The sequence below is a fragment of the Pleurodeles waltl genome, chromosome 4_2, assembly GCF_031143425.1.
Source record: "Pleurodeles waltl isolate 20211129_DDA chromosome 4_2, aPleWal1.hap1.20221129, whole genome shotgun sequence".
Classification (NCBI taxonomy): domain Eukaryota; kingdom Metazoa; phylum Chordata; class Amphibia; order Caudata; family Salamandridae; genus Pleurodeles; species Pleurodeles waltl.
In genome coordinates, this window is record NC_090443.1 from 873,393,626 (window position 1) to 873,417,257 (window position 23,632).

A 23,632-nucleotide genomic window follows, 5' to 3' on the forward strand; every position below is an offset into this window, starting at 1 on the left:
AGTAGAGTTGTATCAGTTGGTTCCTGGAAATGACATCTTCCCCTTCCTCATCCTCACCATCACTCTCCTCACCTCTCTGAGATAACTGATCAGGACCTATAGCACCCTCCACCTCCAGAAGGGGGATAGAATGTCTCACAGCCACGCTGTGCAGCATGCAGCAGGCCACCACTATTCTACACACCTTATCAGGCCCACAGGTCAGGTACCCCCCAGAGATATGTAGACACTGGAATCTAGCCTTCAGGAGACCTATAGTAGGTTTTATCACCCTCCTAGTATGTCTATGGGCCTCATTGTATTTCCTCTCTGCATCCGTCCTGGGATTCCTCACTGGTGTCAGGAGCCAACGCAAATTTGGATAGCCAGAATCACCTAGAGAAATGGTCAATTAATGTCCCTTAGTCAGACAGGCTGGTTTTCTACAATGTGTCAGTTAGTGACAGGCAAACTTACCTATGATCCACCCTCTGTCCTCTTGTAGTTGTTCCATCTTCTGTGGCAGACTACTGTTCCTCAAAACAAATGAATCATGGACTGAACCCGGAAACATGGCATTCACATGCGAAATGAACTGGTCTGCAGTACATACCAATTGGATGTTCATGGAGTGAAAGTTCTTCCTGTTTCTGTACACCTGTTCACTCACTCTTGGGGGATGATAGCTATGTGGGTGCCATCGATGGCACCTATGACATGGGGAATGTTTGCAAAGGCATAGAAGTCAGACTTGATGGCAGGGAGGTCAGCACTTTGGGGGAATCACACATAGGACTGCAGATGTTGTACAAATGCATTCAGAAATCTTGTCAGTACCTGGCTGAACAATGGCTGTGAGAAACCAGCACCCATGCCCACTGTCAGTTGAAATGAGCCTGTGGCCAGGAAATGGAGTGCAGAGAGCACCTGCACCTCAGTTGGAATGGCATGCTGATCACGATTTCCGGGAGTCAGTGCAGGATCCAGTAATGTACATAGGTCCTGAATAGTTGCACATGTGAGTCTGTAAGTGATAATGATATGACGCTCCACCATGGTCCCCATATCCACAAGTGGTTAGTACACCAATGGTGCCCTTCCTCGCCACAAGGGTCGGTACCTATGAGGGGTAAGAAAAAGGAGTGATGTGCACACATATACATTGGCATATTTGCTAAATACATTCAGTGCATTGTTCATAGTAGTGTCTGTACAATAACTGCAACTTGACAGATGTACATGTACATCACTAGGAGGGAACAGAGTAAATCATGTGTGATAATATATGCAATGGATAGAGGCCTAGGTGCTTCATATGGCTAGTAGGCCCAGCATTGTGAGTATTACGAATTTCAAGATGCGTAGGTGATGGCAAAATGTCTGCCCTCTGTAGTTCTGCCCCTTTGTTGTGGAAGTGACCTAATACCGCTAGCGGTTGATGTCACAGCGTACAGCGGTGTTGACTGCTGTTCGCACCCTCATTGCCTAACATGGATGCCAATGGGGAATCCTGGTGTATCATGATCGCCGCCGGCGGTGACGGTGCATACCGCCGCGGAACGTACGCGCATTCATCATCGTTTGATCACTTGACTCCCTGATCTTGTGCAGACAGGTACTGCACTCTGTGTACTGCTGTGGCCTGCCTCTGGCTATGGATGTTCCACGTGGTGCAGGGGAAAGGGGCCCGGCCTTCACCCAGGAAGAACTGGAGAAACTAGTGAAAGGGGTCCTGCCCCTGTACGATAGACTCTACGGCCGGCCATAGGTACAGGTGAGTCTGGGTTTGGGGGCACTGGGTGAGTAATGGATGGAGTGGATTGCACAGATGTGTGCTCCTGTGAGCCAGGATGGGCCATGGTGCATGGAATGCTGCGTGCCACTGTCCTGCATGTCTGGGAGTACTGTCTGGCCTATGTTTGTCAATCTGCCAGCTGTTGCCATCGTGCAGGTGCCTGACCGCTGTGTTCCATTTCTGTGTCACCCTACTAGGTCAGCACCCACCAGAAGAGGGCACACTGGCATGCCATCGCCAAGGAGGTGCAGACCCTGGGGGTCTACAACCGGCAGAGCACCCACTGTCGAAAGATCACTAAGGCCCAGCTCGGGAAGTCCTCCCAACGTGGAAGGGGTGCCTGTCGGGCACTGACCCCCCTCATGCGAAGGATCCTGGCGGTGGCGTACCCAGACCTGGGTGGGCGCTTGAAGGCTGCACAGCAGTCACAAGGGGGTGAGTACTCACAGACCATACTTCAGCCTGGAAGGATGAGTGTGTGTGCGATAGGGCTCATGGTGCTTAGAGCAGGGAATTTGACTGGTGTCCATCTACTGTCTGTCCCTGTCAGGTTTCACCTACCTCAGCTCCAATACTATTTCAGGGGATGGGTGTAGGTCAGTATACTATTCAGTAGTCACGGGCATGGACATGGGCATAGTGCACAGTGCTGCCTGTTGGGTGTGTCTGCTGGGTAGGTGTATGTCTGGCCATTGTGTATCAGCATTCAGCTATTTACAAGTGTCTCTCCTGTTTTGTCTCCCTATCCTTGCTCTCTTGTGTTTGTTTGGTGCAGCATCAACATCAGGCGAGAGAGCTGAGGCACCGGCAAGTGGGGAGGCAGCTGCCCACGGATCCTCCGAGCCAGAGACAACGGACGCCCAGGGGACCAGTGGGGGGGGAGGGTGAGGGGACTTCCACGGGGGAGGCTACTACCACAGGAGGTAGTGACTCTGAGACCACCTCCGATGTGGGTCCTTCAGCGGTGGCGGACCCTAGTGGACACACCACTACCGTGAGATCTTCCGCCACCACCCATACCATCAGTGCCCTCCCTTCTGCTGCCCACCGAGTTGCCCGTGCCCACCCACCAAGAAAGGTGGGCGTCTCCTTTGCCCCAGGTACCTCCTCCCCTGCCCCAGTCAGCCCTGCTGCCCTCACAGAGGAGGCTATTGACTTCCTGAGAACCATCTCTGTAGGGCAGACAACCATCTTCAATGCCATCCAGGGTCTGGCATCTGAGGTGTAGCAGAACAATGCCTATCTGGATGGCATTCACAGTGCCGTATCTGCCCTACACAGATCTTTTCAGGCTCTGGCCTCCTCTTGGACGGCAGCCAGTTTCCCTGGCCATTCCGTCCCCCCTCCAACCTCCTCTACCCCTTCCGGCACCCCACTCCCTTCACCCGTCCAAAGCACACAATCAGACCCGCTTACAGGCACATCAACACACAAGAAGCACACTTCCGAACACAAGCACCACACCTCCCACCACAAGCATTCACAGAGCCAACAGACACCTGCACACACAACAAGGCCCACTTCCCCCAGTGTGCTCACCTCTACTGCCTCCCTGTCTGTCCCCTCTACATCCACACCCTCATGCACTGCACCTTCACTCACTGTTACTGCTCCTCTTCCTGCACTCACCACAATAGCAGACAGCCATACATGCACCCCAGACACCACACCTGCACTCACCACCTCTACTGTCATTGACACATGCAGCACACTCACCAGACTTGCAGACACCCACCCAACATACATCCACACTAGCTGTCTGTCTTCTCTCACTGTGTCCACCCCTCCACCTCCCAAAACACACAAACGCACAAAGACACCCACCCATCGGACATCCACCACACCACAGCATACTGAGCAGTCACCTGCACCCACTACACGCACACCCCATACATCAACTCCCTCTGCCTCCACTCTCACACCCTCATCCACGCCCACCCCAAAAGCTCCCAAGAAACTTTTCCTCTCCCGTGCAGACCTGTTCCAACCCACTGGGCCAACCCGTCTTGTCCCGAAACATGCCCACCTCCTTGCCCTTTCTGCTCCTTCCACATTACAGCCCACTCCGGTCCAGCCTTCCCATTCATGTGCCCCTTCTCCGGTGAAGAAGAAGAACCGCTCAGAGCCTAAGGCATCCAGCTCCACCCGAACCAAACAGCCCCCACCCCCATCAAAGGAGAATCCCACCCCCCCTCCAACCTCCTCACGCAAGTCTAAATCCCATCCCCATCGGAAATCCCCACCCCCACTCCCCCAGCCCCATTCTGTGAGGTGCCTGGATCCCCATATGGTGCCCCGTTCAGTGGAGTACACAGCACTTGTGGGAGTCAGGTGTGGCCAGTTGTGGCCAAGTACAAATTGTTTTTTATGGACTGGCCATTGGCCCTGTTGGAACTGTTTTGCTCAGTGAGCTACAAATTAAAGTTTCTGTGTGGCCTATATTTGGGCTGCATGCAGTTCCACCCTGGTGTTTGTTTTAAATTTTTATGGGTGTGGGGCTATTGTATGTACTATGGTCAAGTTGCAGTGGCCTTCGGTCGGGTATGTCCCTCTTGGTGTGTGGTGTCTGACTTGTGCTGCTGGGAAGGGTTGTGGGGGCGTTGCAGAGTGGGTGGAGTGGGTGGGTATGTAACTTTGCCCTTTCCTCCTTTGTGTCGTAGGTTGCGGTACTTACCGTCGTCGTCTTCGTCGGCGGTCACGGTCGTGTAGGTATATGGCAAGGAGCAAGGCTGGCAAGATCAGCAGCTCTCTGTCCATGGCTGCCGCTGCACGTTTTGTGGAACTCTGGTGAGTCTTTCCTTCTATTTTTTTCATTTCCGCCTGGCTTTGTTTGGCGGTGGGTCCTGCCCCGGAACTGGAGGCAGAATGGTGGTTCATAATTTGATGGGCGGGTTGGGCCTTTCCGACGGCCTGTGGGCGGACTCTGCCGTCGTCAGCGGGACTCCTTTCCTGGCGGTGGGCGGGATGCGTGTGTTTCATTTGGTTCATTATTTGGCGGTCTGGCCCGCTCCTCTGTTGGCGGTTTCTACCGCCAACGCCGGCAGAGCGGAACGGACCGCCATGCTCATAATGAGGGCCAATATGTCCTGGGCATTGGGCTCCATCACCCACATTTTCTGCCCATGCTGGAATTCCACAGTGGCAGAATTGTGGCTGTACCACTCCTTCAGTACAGCCTGACTGACTTCTAAATTGTCACAAGTTTGCTTCCACAACTTAGCCTTTTGGTTACGGAAGGCAGCATGTAACTCACTACATCCTGGGGGACTTTCTTGGGAGCTTGCTTCCAACCCTCCTTCACCAAACCAAGAGGTCCTCTGACGGGGTGCCTGTTTAGAAGCTCAAAGGGGCTGAAGCCTACTCCCTTCTGCGGTACCTCCCTGTAGGCAAACAACTAACAGGGCAAGAGGATATCTCACTCTATCCTTAGGCCCTGAGACAAACTTCTGATCATAACTTTCAGGGTCTTGTTGAACCTTTTAACAAGTCTGTTGGTTTGGGGGTGGTAAAGGGTGGAGAACATATGTTACTACACACTATTTCCATATGGACTGCATGTAAGCAGACATGAAGTTCGTACCCCTGTGAGACACCACTTCCTTGGGGAAACCCACCCTGGTAAAAATTCCCATAAGGGCTCTTGCCACTACAGGTGCAGTGGTGGTCCTCAGAGGGATAGCCACTGGGTACTGTGTGACATGATCCACCAGAACCAGGATAGACCTGTGACCAGAAGTAGTCTGGGGATTCATAGGTCCAACAATGCTGATGCCCACCCTGTCAAAGGGGATGCTAATGACTGGTAGTAGTTCCAGGGGTGCTTTCAGCTTTTTCCTTCCTTTCCCATTGGCCTGGCAAGTCATACAGGTACAGAATAATGTGTCTGAGGTACTCCTGATCTTAGGCCAATAAAAGTGGGAAACAAGTCTTGCAAAGGTCTTGTCTTGACCAAGATGTCCTGCCAGGCGTATCTCATGAGCCAGCTCTAGTAGGAAGGCCCTTTAGCATTGGGGGACCACCAGGGCCCTTGTTGTCCCATGTACAGGAGAATTAGGCTCACTGTAAAAGAGGTTGTCCTCCCAGTAAATGTGGTAGCTCCCAGAGACATCACCTGCTGCTTGGGCTTCGTCTGTTCCCTTATGCCCTTAATGGTAGGACACTCCTTCTGTGCCCTACAGAACTCTTCCTGGCGGGTCCTCCTTTCACATGCCAGTCAGCAGGATAAGGCAGGTCACCAAGGGAAGCAGTGCCCTCCTCATTGGACTTTGGGACAGCCACCACTGGTGCCCCATCAGTCTTACTACGGGTATACTCAGGTCCCCTTTTCAGCAGCTGACTGGGCCATTATTCAGGGTCCAGCCCTTCTTCACTTCCCTCCCAGGCAGCCATGGACCTTGTCATTGCACAGATCCAGTCAGGTATTCCTAACATCTCCACATGAGCCTTGAGTTCCACATCCTTCCAGGCAGAGTACTCTAGATCATTACCTCAGAAACAGTCGACAGGCATGACAGGGCTTCCTTAACCTTCAGAAGTCCTGAAAATCCCCTCCCCCACTCAAATGGAACAAGGACCACTAGATAGTGACCCTCCCTGTTGTCAGCCACTATAACTTGGCAGAACACATTGGGAATCACCTGCTCTAGGGACACCAGCTAGCTCCTAACTGTAGTCATACTGGCACCTGTGTCCCTCAGAACCCCCACACCTTGCCCATTAGTATTTGGTAGTATTTGATGGCACATGGATCTTAGGAACCATCTCACTGTCACTATGGACATTAGGGGTAACCCCACTAAAGTCCCTCCCATTAACTGTGACAAACTCCTACCCTAGCACTATGGTAGCCACCCATGGGTTCTTACCTCCAGTGGGATGCTGTGCTCTTATTGGACACTTGTAGTATCTCTTGTGGTGTCCATACTTGCTGTATTACTAGAACTTGGGTGTTTTGGGCTGCTGGCTTTTGTCAGGGTAGTTTTGTTTTCTGGTGGCTACATTGAGAATAAGAACCAGACCCTTTCACCTGTGAGTTGTTTTGAGGGCCTTTAAACAACTTCATGTATAATCTCCCCACTCCTTCTTCTGGTTGGAACCCTGACCACCCTTTTGGGAGTCCTCCCAGTTATCTTTGTGGACACTCTAGTGCTGACCCAGATATCCACCTCCTCAGCAAGCTTCCTGTGATCAGTCAGCTTGCTATCAACCACATGTTGGCACAGCTCTGTAAAACAGCCATCAAGCATGTGCTCCTTCAAAAACAAGTTGTTCAGCCCATCAAAATCATTAACATTGCTGACCCTCACCCAGTCCTTCAATGCCTTACCAGCATAATCTAGAAAGTCTACCCATGTTTGAGTGTTGAGTTTGAGACTGGCCCTGAACGTCTGCCTGTACTTTTCAGGGGTCCGACCAAACTTCTTGACTAAGATGACCTTCAGGGCAGTGTAGTTGATCTGGTCCTCCACCTCTGAGGTAAGGTGGGTGTCCCTCCCCACTGGGAGCACGTACCACCAAAGACTTCCTTCCAGAACTCCCCTGGGATCCTGCACACTCTTAAAGCCACTTCGCAGGCTGCCAACCAATTATCCATGTCCCCCCCACACTGAAACTGAGCAGCACATCTTTTGGGATGTAGACTTTTGACTCACTTAAAGACACTACAGGTAAGCCGCCACCATTTCCATTTCTGGACCCTAGGTCCAGGGCTTTTATGGTTAGCTCTTTCAAACTGAGCACCTGGGACAACTTCTTATCTCCAAGTGTCAGTTTCCTTTCCTCATGAGCCTGTTTCAATTTAGCAAGCTCCAGCCTGAGTTTCTTTTCCTCCTTCCTTCCTGCCAACTCCTCTGGTGACAGGTTCCTGGAAGAGACACTCTACCTGGACAGCTCAAATTCAAGTAATGCAGGTGCAGGTGCAATTGCTGCTTCTCCAAAGTGTGTTACGACTCTGTCGTTCCATCTCTAGTTTAGTTTAGAACTTCAGTTTGAAAACCTGAAAAAAGAAAATGATCACCAGCTTTGGCTCAAAGAACAGTATGCTACTTCATGTGCCTCTCCAAAGACTACTATAGAGCAGATTGTCCCTTCTATTAATGACAGTCAAAAGACAGCTCCCGTTATAAATATATCAGCCTCTTCTTCAGACTCTCTCTCAGTTTTGTAGTTCTTCAGAGAATATACCTGTACAGTTGACTGAATCTCTGACATCTCTGAGAGATTTGACGCCTCTTGACTCAAAGGATGAATCAGAGTCTTCAGAAGGAGGTGTCTCAGCCCCTCTATAGGAACAAATAAAGCCAGAGGAAGAAGAGGGTTCTGATGCAGACTCCAATAGCTGCACCATAAGAAACCAAGATATGACTTTACTGGAAATTAAGGGCAAGTTGTGCAACAGTGTTGAAGAATCTGAATCTAGTAATGACAGTGGTTCCTGCCCTGCGATAAACAAACCTGCAGATAGTGCTGTTCAAATGACGCACACACCAGAACTTTAAGCTTGTGGGGATACTCCTGCCCTTTCAAATGATATCATAGAATTTTCAGATAATGAAGAGACAGTTCCTGTTCCAAGTGAATTAATGGATTTTTCTGATTGTGAAGAAATACCTGCAGTTACTAAGAATGTAATGGACTTCTCAGAAAGTCTAAAAATCTCTTCTGTGTCAAAGCAAACCATGGAGATTTCAGACAAGGAAGAAAGCCAGCAATCTGAAACTGAACAGCATGTCATAAGAAATGATAGCCTTCTCCAAGAACAGGACACAGTTGCAGCCTCGACCACTGACCCTGACTTGCTGTTCCCTGCCACTGTTTCCTGTTTCCAGCTCAATGGTTAGTGAAGAACAGATCTTTGATGTACCAGTATCTGATCTTGATGTAAAACCAGCCACACCAATGCCACCTGCTGTGTCTCTGAAATGAAAGACTCCTGAAAACCAGCACTCTGAAACAAAAGTATTAAAGAAAGTAATGTCTCCCAACAAAATTAAAGACATGAACTTGAACTTGAATCTTGTATTCGAAGATTTGATGATAAGTACTGTACTTAGTGCTTTAGTGCAAGAAACCATCATCAATTCAAAAACTAGAGCTGAAAATTTAGATAACAATGTAAAGGCAATTTCTGAAGAGACTCCAGTTCTATTTCTTTCCAAAGAACAACCTTTCAGTGTTAACAAAGTTGAAGATCAACTACCTGTAGTAGAAACGCTTTGCAAATAAACCATTTCTGATACCACAAATACACCAGAGCACTTGCAATGCAGAAATCTCAGTCTTGTCTGCAGATCACCTTAAAGAGTTAGCTTGTGGGACTTCTACATTTTCAGTTGTTAATCCAGTTTCTAAAGACTTAAAAACTCTTGTTGATCCTGTAATTGATACTCCGAAGTCATCCAAAACTAAAGAAAATCCTGACTTTTTCATGTTTACCTTGAGAACACCAGTTACCCATGTCTCCCAAGTCTCTATGGTTTGCAAGCCTCAGACCACAATCAATGCAAATACTGTTTCAGAAACAGTCATATCCTGCTTGTTGGAAGGTGTTACAGATCTGGCGGTTCCTAATATGCAAATTATCTCCTCCAAAGACGAAAGTACTGAACAGGAAACGGATGTCCTAAAGAGTACCACCTTTAATGCCATTCCAGATCTCCTTGCTCCTGAATCCACTTCAGCAGAAACCAACTCCATGCACTCCTCGCATTTCAATCGAACAATAAAGAGGAATGACATCGGAGCCCATATGGGTATTAATACATGCTTTGCTCATTGGAAGATTCACCTATGGCAGGACTGTAAACTTATCCACCAAGGTTGGTGTTTAATTTTCTTGCTGTGGCTTTTCCTCTTTAACTTTTTTCAGCCAAAGGATTGCCTTCTCTTCTTGAGCATACTGTTATGACTCTGTCTTCCCATCTCTAGGGGGTGCAGGAATGCACCCAAGGAAGATGACAGCGGATTCCTGCATGATGCATAGGATGTCCCACGACGTGAAGATCGTTGCAGATGTGATTTCGTGTTGGAAGTCGCCAACAAGCCTTGGCTACGACAAAAGTGCGTTTTGTGTCAAAATGGCACTGGATGGAACCAGGAGGGACCTGGAGGTCTCAACTCTGTATGAGGAGGAAGGAGGGGCTCTCAGCACTTTAGAGAGCCCTCAGGATGCCAGCCAGCATCCCCGGGAGTCGCAGATTCCGGGGACAAAGGTGGTGCAAAATGCAGTTGATGCAGCACAACAAAAGAAGGTCCCACGATGCTGGTGAACAAGTCAGCGAGTTGAGCGTCACAGGATGGAGTGCTGGGGACCTGGGCCAGGGTGTGCACAAAGGAATTTTGCACATAGTGCACAGAGGCCTCAGGAAGTGAAGAAAATGCAGTACACAGGGATACCATTGCTCTCAGGGAAGGCAAGGTCTTACCTCCTCCAAATTGCGTCAGCAGGACCTCAGGACAGTCTGTTTCGAAGATGTCCACCCTCTGTGTCCTTAGGAGCACGCTCATCACTGTGAGAGGAGTCCAAGGGTACCGGTCGTCGTCTTGGAAGGTGCCTGCTTCGAGCAGGGGAGTGACTCTGTCACTCCACTGGAGATTTCTTGGGTCCTTCTGGTGCAGGATGAAGACAGTGAGTCCCCAGAGCATGCACACCGTGGAAACTGTTGCAGTTGCTGACTTGGAGCTGAGGTTGCTGAAGAAAATTATTGCTTGTGGATACTTTGTTGCAGTTACAACGTTTCTTGGAGCACACTGCGGTTGATACGAGGTCAGAGGATGCTCAAGTTGTTGCAGAGGATTCCTGAAGGAAACTTGCAAGCAGAATCGAAAAAGAACCCACAGGAGAGACCCTAAATAGCCCTGAGAGTGGGATTGGCTACCTTATCATGTATGGACCTATCAGGAGGGGTCTCTGATGTCACCTGCTGGCACTGGCCACACAGAGCCCTCCAGAGTGCCCTCCAAACCTTGCAAAGCAAGATGGCTGAATTCTGGGACACACTGGAGGAGCTCTGGGCAACACCCCTGGGGTGGTGATGGACAGGGGAGTGGTCACTCCCCTTTCTTTTGTCCAGTTTCACGCCAAAGCAGGGGAGAAGGGGTCCCTGAACCAATGTAGACTGGCTTATGCAAGGAGGGCACCATATGTGCCCTTCAAAGCATTTCCAGAGGCTGGGGGAAGCTACCCCTCCCCAGCCTGTAACACCTATTTCCAAAGGGAGAGGGTGTAACACCCTGCTCTCAGATGAAATGCTTTGTTCTGCCTTCCTGGGACTGGGCTGCCCAGACCCCAGGAGGTCAGACCCCTCCTGTAGCTGTAGCTGCAGTGCAAGCCTCAGAGAGCTGGTTTGGCAGCACTGGGGGTCCATGGTGGAGCCTCCAGGATGCATGGAGTTGGCTCCCCAGTACCATATTTGGAATGGGGGAACAATTCCATGATCTTAGAAATTTTACATGCCCATATCTGGAGTTACCATTGTGAAGCTACATATAGGTATTGACCTATATGTAGTGCACACGTGTAGTACCGCACTCACAAAGTCCGGGGAAATGGCCCTGAACTATGTAGGGGCACCTTTTCTAGTGCAAGGGTGCCCTCACATTTAGTAACTTTGCACCTAACCTTCCGCAAGTGAAGGTTAGACATATTGGTGACTGTTAGAAATGGAGTCTTTGGTTGAGAGTCAGGTTACCCCCTGTTCAAGCAAGGACCCTCACTCTAGTCAGGGTAAAAGTGAATCACCCTCAGCTAACCCCTGCTTACCCCCTTGGTAGCTTGGCAGAGCAGTAGGCTTAACTTCAGAGCGCTAGGTGTAAAGTATTTGTACCAACACACACAGTAACTTGATGAAAACACTACAAAATGACACAACACCGGTTTAGAAAAATAGGAAATATTTATCTAAATAAAACAAGACCAAAATGACAAAAATCCGACATACTCAAGTCAAGTTATGATTTTTTAAAGATTAAACTCAAAAATAGCGCTTAGAAACAAAAATGCTTCGACGAGATGTTATCACGGCGTCGTGACGGAGTCGTTCCCAACAAGCCGACACCAGCGGCACCGGACACGGAGTCGTGTAGACCTCCAAGTACAGTACCTTTGGTGAAGAGTGAAAACATGCCGATGCGCGAAGTCGGGGATCGCGGCGTCAGTGCGAAATGTTGAATCCGTGCACTTTGAGCGGCGTCGGTCACGATGTGGTGCGGCGACTTCCACGGAGTCGCGGACTTCAGCGGGGCTGCTGCGGCGTCGGGCCTGCGAAGAGCGTCGCGTTTCAGCGAAGGTCACGGCGTCGGGTGCAGGCGGCGTTACTGGATTCAGCAGCGACGTCGGTCCAGAGTCGTCCGAAGTCGATTTCCTTGGATTTCCACCAGCTTTCTATTCAAGGGCGCAGGGACTGGATAGGGCACCACTTGTCAGAGCAGGAGTCTCTCCAGAGACTCCAGGTGCTGGCAGAGAGAAGTCTTTGCTGTACCTGAGACTTCAAACAACAGGAGGCAAGTTCTGCATCAAGCCCTTGGAGATTTCTTCACAAGATGGAAGGCACACAAAGTCCAGTCTTTGCCCTCTTACTCTGGCAGAAGTAGCACTGCAGGAAAGCTCCACAAAGCACAGTCACAGGCAGGGTAGCACTTCTTCCTCAGCTATTCAGCTCTTCTCCAGGCAGAGGTTCCTCTTGGTTCCAGAAGTGTTTCTCCAGTCTGTAGATTTGGGTGCCCTTCTTATACCCATTTTAGTCTTTGAAGTCACCTTCCTTTCTTCAAAGGGGACTCACACCTACTTGTGAAATCCTGCCTTGCCCAGGCAAGGCCTCAGACACACACCAGGGGGTTGGAGTCTGCATTGTCAGAGGCAGGCACAGTCCTTTCAGATGAGAGTGACCACTCCACCCCTTCCTCCTAGCAGAGATGGCTAATCAGGAAATGCAGGTTACACCCCAGTTCCCTTTGTGTCACTGTCTAGTGCGAGGTGAAAAACAACCCAACTGTCAAACCGACCCAGACAGGGAATCCACAAACAAGGCAGAGTCACAGAATGGTTTAAGCAAGAAAATGCTCACTTTCTAAAAGTGGCATTTTCAAACGCACAATCTCAAAATCAACTATACTAAAAGATGTATTTTTAAATTGTGAGTTCAGGGACCCCAAACCCCACATGTCCATCTACTCTCTGGGGGAATCTACACTTTAATCATATTTAAAGGTAGCCCCCATGTTATCCTATGAGAGAGACAGGCCTTGCAACAGTGAAAAACGAAGTTGGCAGTATTTCACTGTCAGGACATATAAACCACATTACTATATGTCCTACCTTATCCATACACTGCACCCTGCCCTTGGGGCTACCTAGGGCCTGCCTTAGGGGTGCCTTACATGTAAGAAAAGGGAAGGTTTAGGCCTGGCAAGTGGGTACACTTGCCAAGTCGAATTTATAGTGTAAAAATACACACACAGACACTGCAGTGGCAGGTCTGAGACATGATTACAGGGTTACTTATGTGGGTGGCACAATCAGTGCTGCAGGCCCACTAGTAACATTTGATTTACAGGCCCTGGGCAGCTCTAGTGCACTTTACTAGGGACTTAACAGTAAAACAAATATGCCAATCATGGAGAACCAATTACGTACACATTTTAAACAGGAGCACTTGCACTTTAGCACTGGTTAGCAGTGGTAAAGTGCCCAGAGTAACAAAAAACGTAAAATCAGAGTCCAGCACACATCAACAACCTGGGGAACAGAGGCAAAAAGTTAAGGGAGACCACGCCAAGGATGAAAAGTCTAACAGTGACTTATAAGTTACTTAAGTGCAGTGAAACTGGCTGTGAAATAGTGTGTGCACTATTTCACGCTGGCTGCAATGGCAGTCCTGTGTAAGGGTTTGTCTGAGCTCCTTATGGGTGGCAAAAGAAATGCTGCAGCCCATATGGATCTCCTGGAACCACAATGCCCTGGGTACCTAGGTACCATATAATAGGGACTTATAAGGGGGGTCCAGTGTGCCAATTGAAATTGGTAAATGAAGTCACTGGCCTACAGTGACAAATTTAAAAGCAGAGAGAGCATGAGAACTGAGGTTCTGGTTAGCAGAGCCTCAGTGACACAGTTAAGCACTATACAGACACACACATTAGGCCATCAACTATGAGCACTGGGGTCCTGGCCATCAGGATCCCAGTGAGACAGGCAAAAACATGCTCACATACAGGTAAAAATGAGGGTAACATGCCAAGGAAGATGGTACTTTCCTACCCACTATGACCTCAAGGGGTGTCCCAACCAGAGTCCTGATCAGACCCACCTGAAACCGTGACAGAGTGAGACATAATTTAACAGAAAAATACAAAAGGCCAATTAGGGAGAGTAAAAAAATAAAAAAATGACAATTGATACAGGACAGACAAAAATGTTGCCACCCGAGAAATATTTTCGAATTGGTCTAAGGTTAGAGTTTTAGTGAACACTTAGGGCCAAATTTATACTTTTTGACACAAAACTGCACTAACCCAGTTTTGCCTCAAAAAATGCGTCAAATTTATACTTTGATGCACGGTGGCGCTAAGAGCAGGATAGAGCCATTTTCCTGATGCTAACCATTGCGTCTTGCCGTAAGGCACAGTGATGTTAACGCAGGAAGAAGGACTCTAATCCGGTTTGGGACATGTAAACGTCGCAAAACGGACATGCGCCATTTTTCACCGCAATATCATCAAAAAGTGATGCAAATGCAGCAAACAGTGCTAAGAAGCCCCAAAATGGATCCTAGAAGCCAGGAGAGACCGCAGAGAGACCTCAATCTACCAGGAACCAGCCAGGAGGTCACAGACCAGACCCAGGGGAGAGACAAGAAGAAGAGGAAGTGTCGCTTCAGCGCAGAGGAGCATGAAAACCTGGTCAGAGATGTGACGGAGCACCAGCATCAATTATTCATCACTTCTAAATTTCCAATTGGAAGGAGAGAGGCAATTTGACAACAAATTGTGGACAAGACTAACAGTGTGGCAGAGGTCAGGAGAATTGTCACTGAGTATAAGAAATGCTGGCATGACTGCAAGTGCAGGACAAAGGAAAAAATGGCAATGAACAGGAAGACAGCACTGCAGACCGGAGGTCGGAGTCCAGCACCGCAAGATGACCTGGACGAGATGGAGGAGATGGTTACAGCCGTTATCCCGGAGGACATCGTCACAGGAATCGCAGGACAGCGCAGACTGCTAGGAAACAACATATATGCAGGGTAAGTTGCATGGGGGACAAAAATGCCTAATGTCAGGTGCAAGAAGGGGAGGTACATACCTACCACACAATGCATTTCAGCCCTGAAAATCAGGCAGTGGAAAGGGCAAAAGGGCACGGCACGGGTGCATGGGCTGTGCAGTGACATCCCGGGGCATAGCACAATATAACACCAACAACCTTTGTATGGGGGTACACCGCCATGCCAAGGCTGCTGGAAATGCTGAAGCAGACCAGGAGGGTAGGAAAGAACGTAAAACTGGGCTGCTGTCACAGCACAGCTGGTATTGTCAGAATGTAAGCTAGGGGATAATGCCCAGTCTCAGGCCATTGGCACAAGCAGCATTTACCATTGACAACACGTGCCACTACTACCTGTACTGTGTGTGCTGGTCAAATAGGAAATGCCAGTTAGGTGCCCATGGCACAAACACACCTAAAATGAGGGATCAGTATGACCACGTGATCAATCCCCATCAATCTCTATCCAAGTGTATTTCCTGTCAACTGCTTATGTCCATAGACTCAATAAAAATCAGGAACTGTTACTTACATTATGAAGTACACAGCAGTAATCTCATATCCATGCTGCCCATTCCAGGGTCTACCCTGGCGCCTGTGTCACAATAGCTGCAATGCCACCATGCAACATCACAACATAGTGCTTAGACAACTGCATTGAGGGGGATGGCATATGTGTGTAGCTAGGAAAACACACATGCACATTCATACATTCATAAGAGGAAATGGAACTCTGCCATGGTGCAACGTAGCACACATACGCAACCATCAACATGAGAAACTACCAATGGTGACACCTGTATTGTGTCATAGAAATGCAATACATGGTATGGTGCTAGGTCTCAGCACCATATAGGTGTATGTGAAAAATGATAGACTGGGACAGGCCAAAAATTTTATGTGTGGTGCATGTGGCATCAGCACACCAACAAGCATTGCAAGGCCTCACCATGCTAATGGTAGCAGAGGGAGGGTTGATTAGGACAAGAAGGTGGCAAGCCACAATTTGGACAGAAACCAAATCTAGAAGATGTGACGCAGACAAATCACCAAACTGCCCTCACTACATGTGACATGCAGTTGGGGCATAGGCCCAAGAGACTTCAAACATTAATGACTGGAACAATAAATGGGAACCCAGTTTACGACATACCACCAATAGGAAGTCAGTGACGTCACATTACAACTGCCCCAACACAGACACACTAAGGCCCATATTTATACTTTTTGACGCACAACTGCGCCAACGCAGTTGTGCGTCAAAAATGTTACTGCCGGCTAACGCCATTCCAAAGCGCCATGCGGGCGCCTTATTTATTGAATGACGTTAGTCGGCGCTGCGGACTGGTGTGCGTAAAAAAAAATGACTCACACCAGGCAGCGCCGGCGTAGGGGAAAATGGAGGTTGGGCGTCAAAAAATGGGGCAAGTCAGGTCTGAGGCAAAATTCAGGCCTCAACCCGATTTGCGCCATTTGTTTTGACGCCCAACCTCCATTGACATGACTCCTGTCTTAGCAAAGACAGGAGTCATGCCCCCTTGCCCAATGGCCATGCCCAGGGGACATGTGTCCCCTGGGCATGGTCATAGGGCATAGTGGCATGTAGGGGGGCCCAAATCAGGCCCCCCTATGCCACAAAAAAACGAAAAAAAATACTTACCCCAACTTACCTCAACTTCCCTGGGATGGGTCCCTCCATCCTTGGGTGTCCTCCTGGGGTGGGCAAGGGTGGCAGGGGGTGTCCCTGGGGCATGGGAGGGCACCTCTGGGCTCCTTCTGAGCCCACAGGTCCCTTAACGCCTGCCCTGACCCAGGCGTTAAAAAACGGCGCCCATCAGGCTGGGCGCCGTTTTTTAAGGCCTGCCCCCTCCTGTGCGTCAAAATGACGTCAGAGTATAAATATGGGGCACAGGCCTTAAAGTCATTTTTTGGAAGGGAACGCCTACCTTGCATATAATTAACGCAAGGCTGGTTCCCCCTTCCAAAAAATGACGCACATGGTGGAACTTTGACACCCGCAGGGTCGGACGTCAAAGTATAAATATGGGGCAGGGTTTGCGCCGATTGTGCGTCAAAAATTTTGACGCACATTCGGCGCAAACAGAGTATAAATATGCCCCTAATTGTGTGATATCTCATTGCAGAGGACCATGGCTCCCCATTGGATCTGCCTGTCCTGGACTACCCTGATGACATGGATGACCACCTGACAACCATCAGCCAGGAAACCCTCCAAGATGTTCTGGGAACCCTCCAGACACCACCTCCAGTTGCAAGGAGGAGCACACATGTAGCAGCCATCCCATAGGACCCACCCACCACCCCAGTTGGGCGACCTGCCAGCTCAAACAAAGCTGAGGACTCTGATGATACTGGGACCACCTTTGAGAGGACAGTTGTGGGAGTACAGCGGGAGCTGGCCAAGAAGGTGTGGGTGGGGATGCAATCTATGGCAGCCAGCCTTGAGGGGATGCGCAGGTGCATGATGACATCCGCAGAACAGTCAGCAGCCATACAACTCACCCAATCACAACTGCAAGGAGTCCAACACCTGCCCTCCCAATCTTGCAGCTGCATGCATGACAACAAGCTGGACTCCCTCAGGACAGACATGGCTGTCTTCCACAGGGTTGTTGCTGCCATACTCAATAATCAGCAGCTCCTCCTTGCTGCAGTTATGCCACATCTAGTTACACAGATGGTAGCTGCTGGGAATTTGGAGTCCACTTCTTCAACCACTGAAGTGTGTGTTGCCCCCCTCAAACCCAACACCACCACCATCAAGGGCAGAGGAGAAGAGACACACATCAGAGGATGAAGATGTGGAACAGATCGCCTTCACCCATAGGAGTACCCGGTAGCACCAGGGCACTTTTCTCCTTTGTCCTGTGCTTGACAACATGTATGTGTTGCTACAGTTGGTGATATGCATTCTTCACCCACACACTGTTAACCCAATTACCACACTATGGACTGCAATTGTCTCTTACTGCCCACTTGGCAATTCATGTTCCTCTGCACTGAATGACACTTCATCTCAGCATGTCAAATGACATGTCCCTCACCCTTGGAGTTGTGTTACGTCACAATAGAATGCTTTACAATAATAGGCTAACAAACCTGGACTATGTAAATATTGCACTACAGAACTTTAAAATAAACAGCACCTACACAACCACTTTGTCTCTGTGTAATATGACACATCTACTTTGCTGGAGAGTGGTGATGCATGTCAATGGTCACAGAGGGTCAATACCAGAGTGCAGAAATAATGTGGCACAGATATTTATGCACAAGGGTCAGCACTTTTAAATCATCTGTGCTGCCCGTGCCTCAGTTCTGAAGTAAAAGCAGCACAAACTCACAAAATATCATTGGAATTTGAAAGTTTGTGCTGCTTTTGCTTTAAAAAATGAGGCAAATCCTGTGTAAAACTAGTATATTTCATGCTCAAGGTATCCACAAGATTAAACTCAATGCTGGCCACATCCCCTACAAGACAATCATTGTGTATGTGACATTTGTCTTAAAACATACATGCCACACCCACAACATACAGCAGGAATGGATGTGTAAGAGTGTTTGGCCAATAATGCTAGCTGGGAGTAATTAAAACCCATAGGTGTGAATTTTGTATACTTAACCTCATCAGCAATTGACACCACTCAGTTTATCAGTGTTCACATGAACATCAGGCTGCAGGGAGACGTCCCACAGTTCCCAAGATTCCAACACAGGAACCAACCAATGACAGCTTTAAAATCACATCTACCTGTCCAATACATGGGAACCATAGTCACCTTGAGTGGTGGGTACAATGGATGGCAGATGCATAGAGATTTATCTTTGTTGTAGCTGTCAATGTGACAGCTCAGTTGGAAGCGGGAATTAACATGTCAAGAGTGGGATGTGGATGCAGGACACAATACACAGGCCAACAGAAAATTGGCCATGCACACTCATGCAAAGAACCGGATCCCCAAGCATATGACACATGCCATAAAGGAGTACCTCCCCACCCCCCTTATATGACGGGACACATGTAGGACAAGATATACTAACCTAAACAGATACTAACTAATACTAAATAAATATATATTTTTTTGTATATATATATTTTTTTTATAATACACAAAAGCCCTAACATCAACCCCGCCCGTCCACCCACAAACTAACATGTAATAATATAAACCCCACCGCCCCCCAACCTACTTATCCTATCTAAACTACTACCCTACTTTAACCTATCACTAAACCCCCTAAACCCACTAATAATAGGATAAGGAAAGAGGAAGGAGGGGATAGAATTAGGGTTGAGGCAATGCAGGACTTCATAGGTTTGCCCTCTTCAGAGTTTTTTAAATAGGTTATCCACGTTCTGCTGAAGAGTGTCAAGCTTTCTTAGGACCTTTCTCATGTCCCTCTGTAGATGTCTGATTGCACCCATGTCCAAATCAGATGCTGTGGTGGTCTGTGTCCCTGATGTTGTCGCTCCTGCAGGTGCCTTGGTCGGGGTGCTGAAAGTGAAGGTGCAGCAGGTGCTGTGGCCGTAGCTCCCTAGGATGAGGGTGCAGCAGGTGGGGCTGATGTACTGGTGGCCACTGGGCCACTGGCTGCAGTCGTGGTGGTGGCGACACCTGTTGTGGCCAATGCTGGGCCCTCTTGGCTGAAAGCCCGCAATGCTCCTGTGGCTCTCGCCCTACAATAGCATCTTGCCATCATCCTGAACCCAGACTCCCCATCCAAAATATGTCAGTATCTCACAGCCCGCCTCTGGAACTCCCTAATCTCAGCGGCATTCATGTTGGCAGCTGTAAAAATGAGACAGGCAACTATTAGTGTCATTATTGTGTGATGCATGTACAGATGATAATCTAACACTCTCCCTCAATTTGCACATGCAGTCCAAATCACAGTAGGGATGATACATTGTCCCGGAGGAACAACATGGCAATGTGGCCTAACCATCAAGTATTAAACTCCACAGCATAGCACAACAAGGTGTGTACCAAATAAACTAATCTGTGCATTTATGTAGTGCAATGTCTCGCAATGCAAATGCTGCAAGTCCTTAACATGGGCCAGGCCGAATAATCCCTATCATCTGGATTAACTTCAAGGCACACAAGACCTGTGATTTGTATATGTAATTTGCAGGATGATATGCCGTTGCTAATCATAAGGGGTCAGTGTTGTTTGCAACACATGCATGCTTTAATTAGATGTCTGTCACCTACACTGTGACCATCACACCTACCTACATATATGTTCTACCCCTACCCCTGTGCCTCAGGGGGGATGGGCATGCAATACATCATCACAACCGTCAAGGTCAACCACAAAGCCATGTCCAGCTGTACATGGATTTAGTGAGTGGAACACAATGTGAGGAGGCCTGCCAACTAGGAGTGAGGTATCCATTGGTCAATCACATCTACATTCATGTTTTCATGTGTGGACAACCATCAACATCTGATCTGCCAACACATTTCCTAAATCACCCACACTGATGCAAGCACACATCTGGCCTTGACTTGCATGCGCGCCTATAACATACCACATAAGTGCCACGTAAATGGAGTACAACATTTGGGGCTAGATGCTGGGGGACAGTCACCCATATTGTCCTATATGTACATTACAAAACAGGGATGCGCAATTTTGTGCGGAAAGCTGATGCATCACTGTCTTGTGTAAAGGAGGGTATGACTTGCTGTCAATATTCCGACACTGGACCCCCTCCAAATCAAATGTGTGCCTTCATGTGGCTACTAATCACCTTGTTCACATGCTGCTGCCTATTGCAGAGCACAAGACTCCCAAGATATGACTCTCTGCCTCTGAATGTCTAACCCTTGCATGGAACACTATGTCAAGCTCTAGTCAAGTCATATATCACTTCACCTGCCAGCTCATCATATCTTGCAATGAGTGCAACACACAAGAGTCAATCACACAACAGCTGCAAACACAACATAGGGCAGACATTTTCACACTTACTGGAAACGTATGGGTCCTCAAATCGAGCCACTTCCCCGATGGTAGAGTAGGCCGGTCCACCTGTAAGACATGGAAAGGAGATATATGCTCAGTGTCTGATCACTGTACAAACGTGGGGACAACATATCACAGTGTGTGACATTTTATATGAGTGAGCTGCAGATCAGGCATGTAGACACTCCAACAGATATACCACTGCAAACTTGCATTGACACTGACACTCCAGTGAATGATAGACACACATATGCGCACATGCACTGGGCCTGACAATCATGTGGTGCTGAAACTGACTACAAAGTTTTGTGGCTAATCCATTTCATATGGTACTCCAGGTCATGATTTGTAATTGGGTGACAATTTCAATGGCACTTCCCTGGTGTACAGCAGTACACGTGACTCAGGTACTGTGGCTTGTGCATCAAGGGACAACAATTAAATGTGATGGACATGTGGGTCAATTTTCAGTCAGCAATTATCGTGCATTCAGTGGTCCATAACAGATGTGACACCGTTGTTTGTAGGTAACAAATGCCCCATTGGCAGTGTCCCCTAAGCCATATATGCCCCCTATGCCAACATGATGGCAGGGATCATGTGTTTGTAATGATGACAATGTAGCGCTAAACATGGATAGCCCAATGTGCTGTGCCAAAACTGTGAAATATGGTATGCTGACGGTGTCTTAGTTGATCATCATTGACAGAATGCATGGGCACAGGTGTAGTAATTGCACCTGAAATGTGTCACTCAGGGCCATATGTACTTATATCAGGTTTTGTGATTCACACATTGCGAGGCTTAGCAACTAGCAATTAGCAAGTAGGATGATTAGAGGTAGAACACTCGAAATGACACTGTTTGCAATTCAAAAATGGGGAAGCAAATGGCCTACCTCTTGAATAATGATGAGGTAGGTCTCATTTTGCAAACCCCTTGGGAATGGCGGCACTCACAGGGATGCTGACCTGCTGGGCTCAGCAGACCACCATGTCTGTGACTGCTTTCATATTGGGATGTAAATATTCGTTTAATTGCAGCCTTATTTCAGCAGATGTGAACGGAAAGTATTTTAAAAACCTATTTTATTACTGTAATTTTTGTTTTTTTAAGCAGTCAGTGGTCCATGGCACAACTTCCTGCTCAGAATTTTTTTTTTCCCATGCATTCACAAAGAGGAAGGGATCCCATGGGGACCCCTCCCCTTTTGCAAATGGGTTGGCACCAACTTGAAACAATTGGAAACTGCAATTGCTTAGTGCCAGCATTTGTGCCCAAGAAGAAAACGAATAGCCGCCTGTGACTCGATAATAGGATAGGAACGCCTATTCCTAAATGTCACCAGAAAACCCTGTTTTGTGATTGTTCAATGTGATAGCAGAATGGCAAATTTTGGGTTGTGCATTTGAATGAATATTTGTCCTGACGTAAACAAAAAGATTCAGTAAACTATGCCGTTTGTGAAAGTTATAAATAGCTTGGTACATATGGCCCTCAATAATAGTCGGACATGGCTCAACAAAACTATGGACTGCATTTTAACATGTATAAACATGTGTCATACATCTCAGTACTGGTACACTGACAGTTTGTTCAACTTGCATTCCACATGGCCACAAACATTGCATGCAGCACATCAAGACATCTGCTACTGTCGCTCAGGAGCATTCTACTGTACACATTTGTCAATGTGATACTCACCGACAGGGCCACCGATCACCACGCCCAAGTGGTCCAGCAGGTCCTGTTCGCGTGCCACCAGGTTAGCCCAGCGATGCTTCAGCTGGTGCTCGTTCCTGGAGTTGTTGAAGACTTGTTTCAGGTGGAAGAGCACCTTCGCCCAAGACAGCCACCTTGCCTCTGTGTGATACCCCTGTATCACACAGTTCCCTGCCTCCAGCATCATTGGAAGAAAGTGGCACACCAGCCACACAAATGCCCCAAGCTACTTCTCACCCATGTGGCTCAGCCTCGCCCTGTACCCGACATGGTACAGTACAGTATTTCAACAAGAAAATGAAAAATAAAGGAAAATAAATTTGAAAAAAGGAAACTTACAAACTCAAATTACAGACCCCAACTTACCCAACTAATCTAACCCCCCAACAGACACCCAACAGTACAAATACAATCCAGACAACAATAAAATACACAAAAACACTTACACAGGTACAATATACAATAAGGATACACCAAAAGACAAAAGATAGACCACACAAGATAAAATATACACAATCCACAAGAAGGCAACACCAACACACAGCCACACAGTCACAGACTGCAAAGTGAAAGTGAAAGTACACCCACTGTACCATGCCTGTAAACAGGATTTCCTATTACATCACTTCCTGTCCCCTTTGTGCCCCGATTTCCGTCCTGCGTGTATTTTTTCAACGCGTACGTAGTTTGTGTGAATATATTCGGTGCATAACCTACATGTGCGGCAAAATACCACACATTACCGGGAAACTACTATTTTTATGGATATGTGCATGCGTGGGGTGCGCTGGTGGAATTAACACTAGGGATCCATTGATGTTTAGTATGCGTTTGCGTGTTTTTTTCAACGCATTTGCATCAAAATTTCTGACTCAAACAGT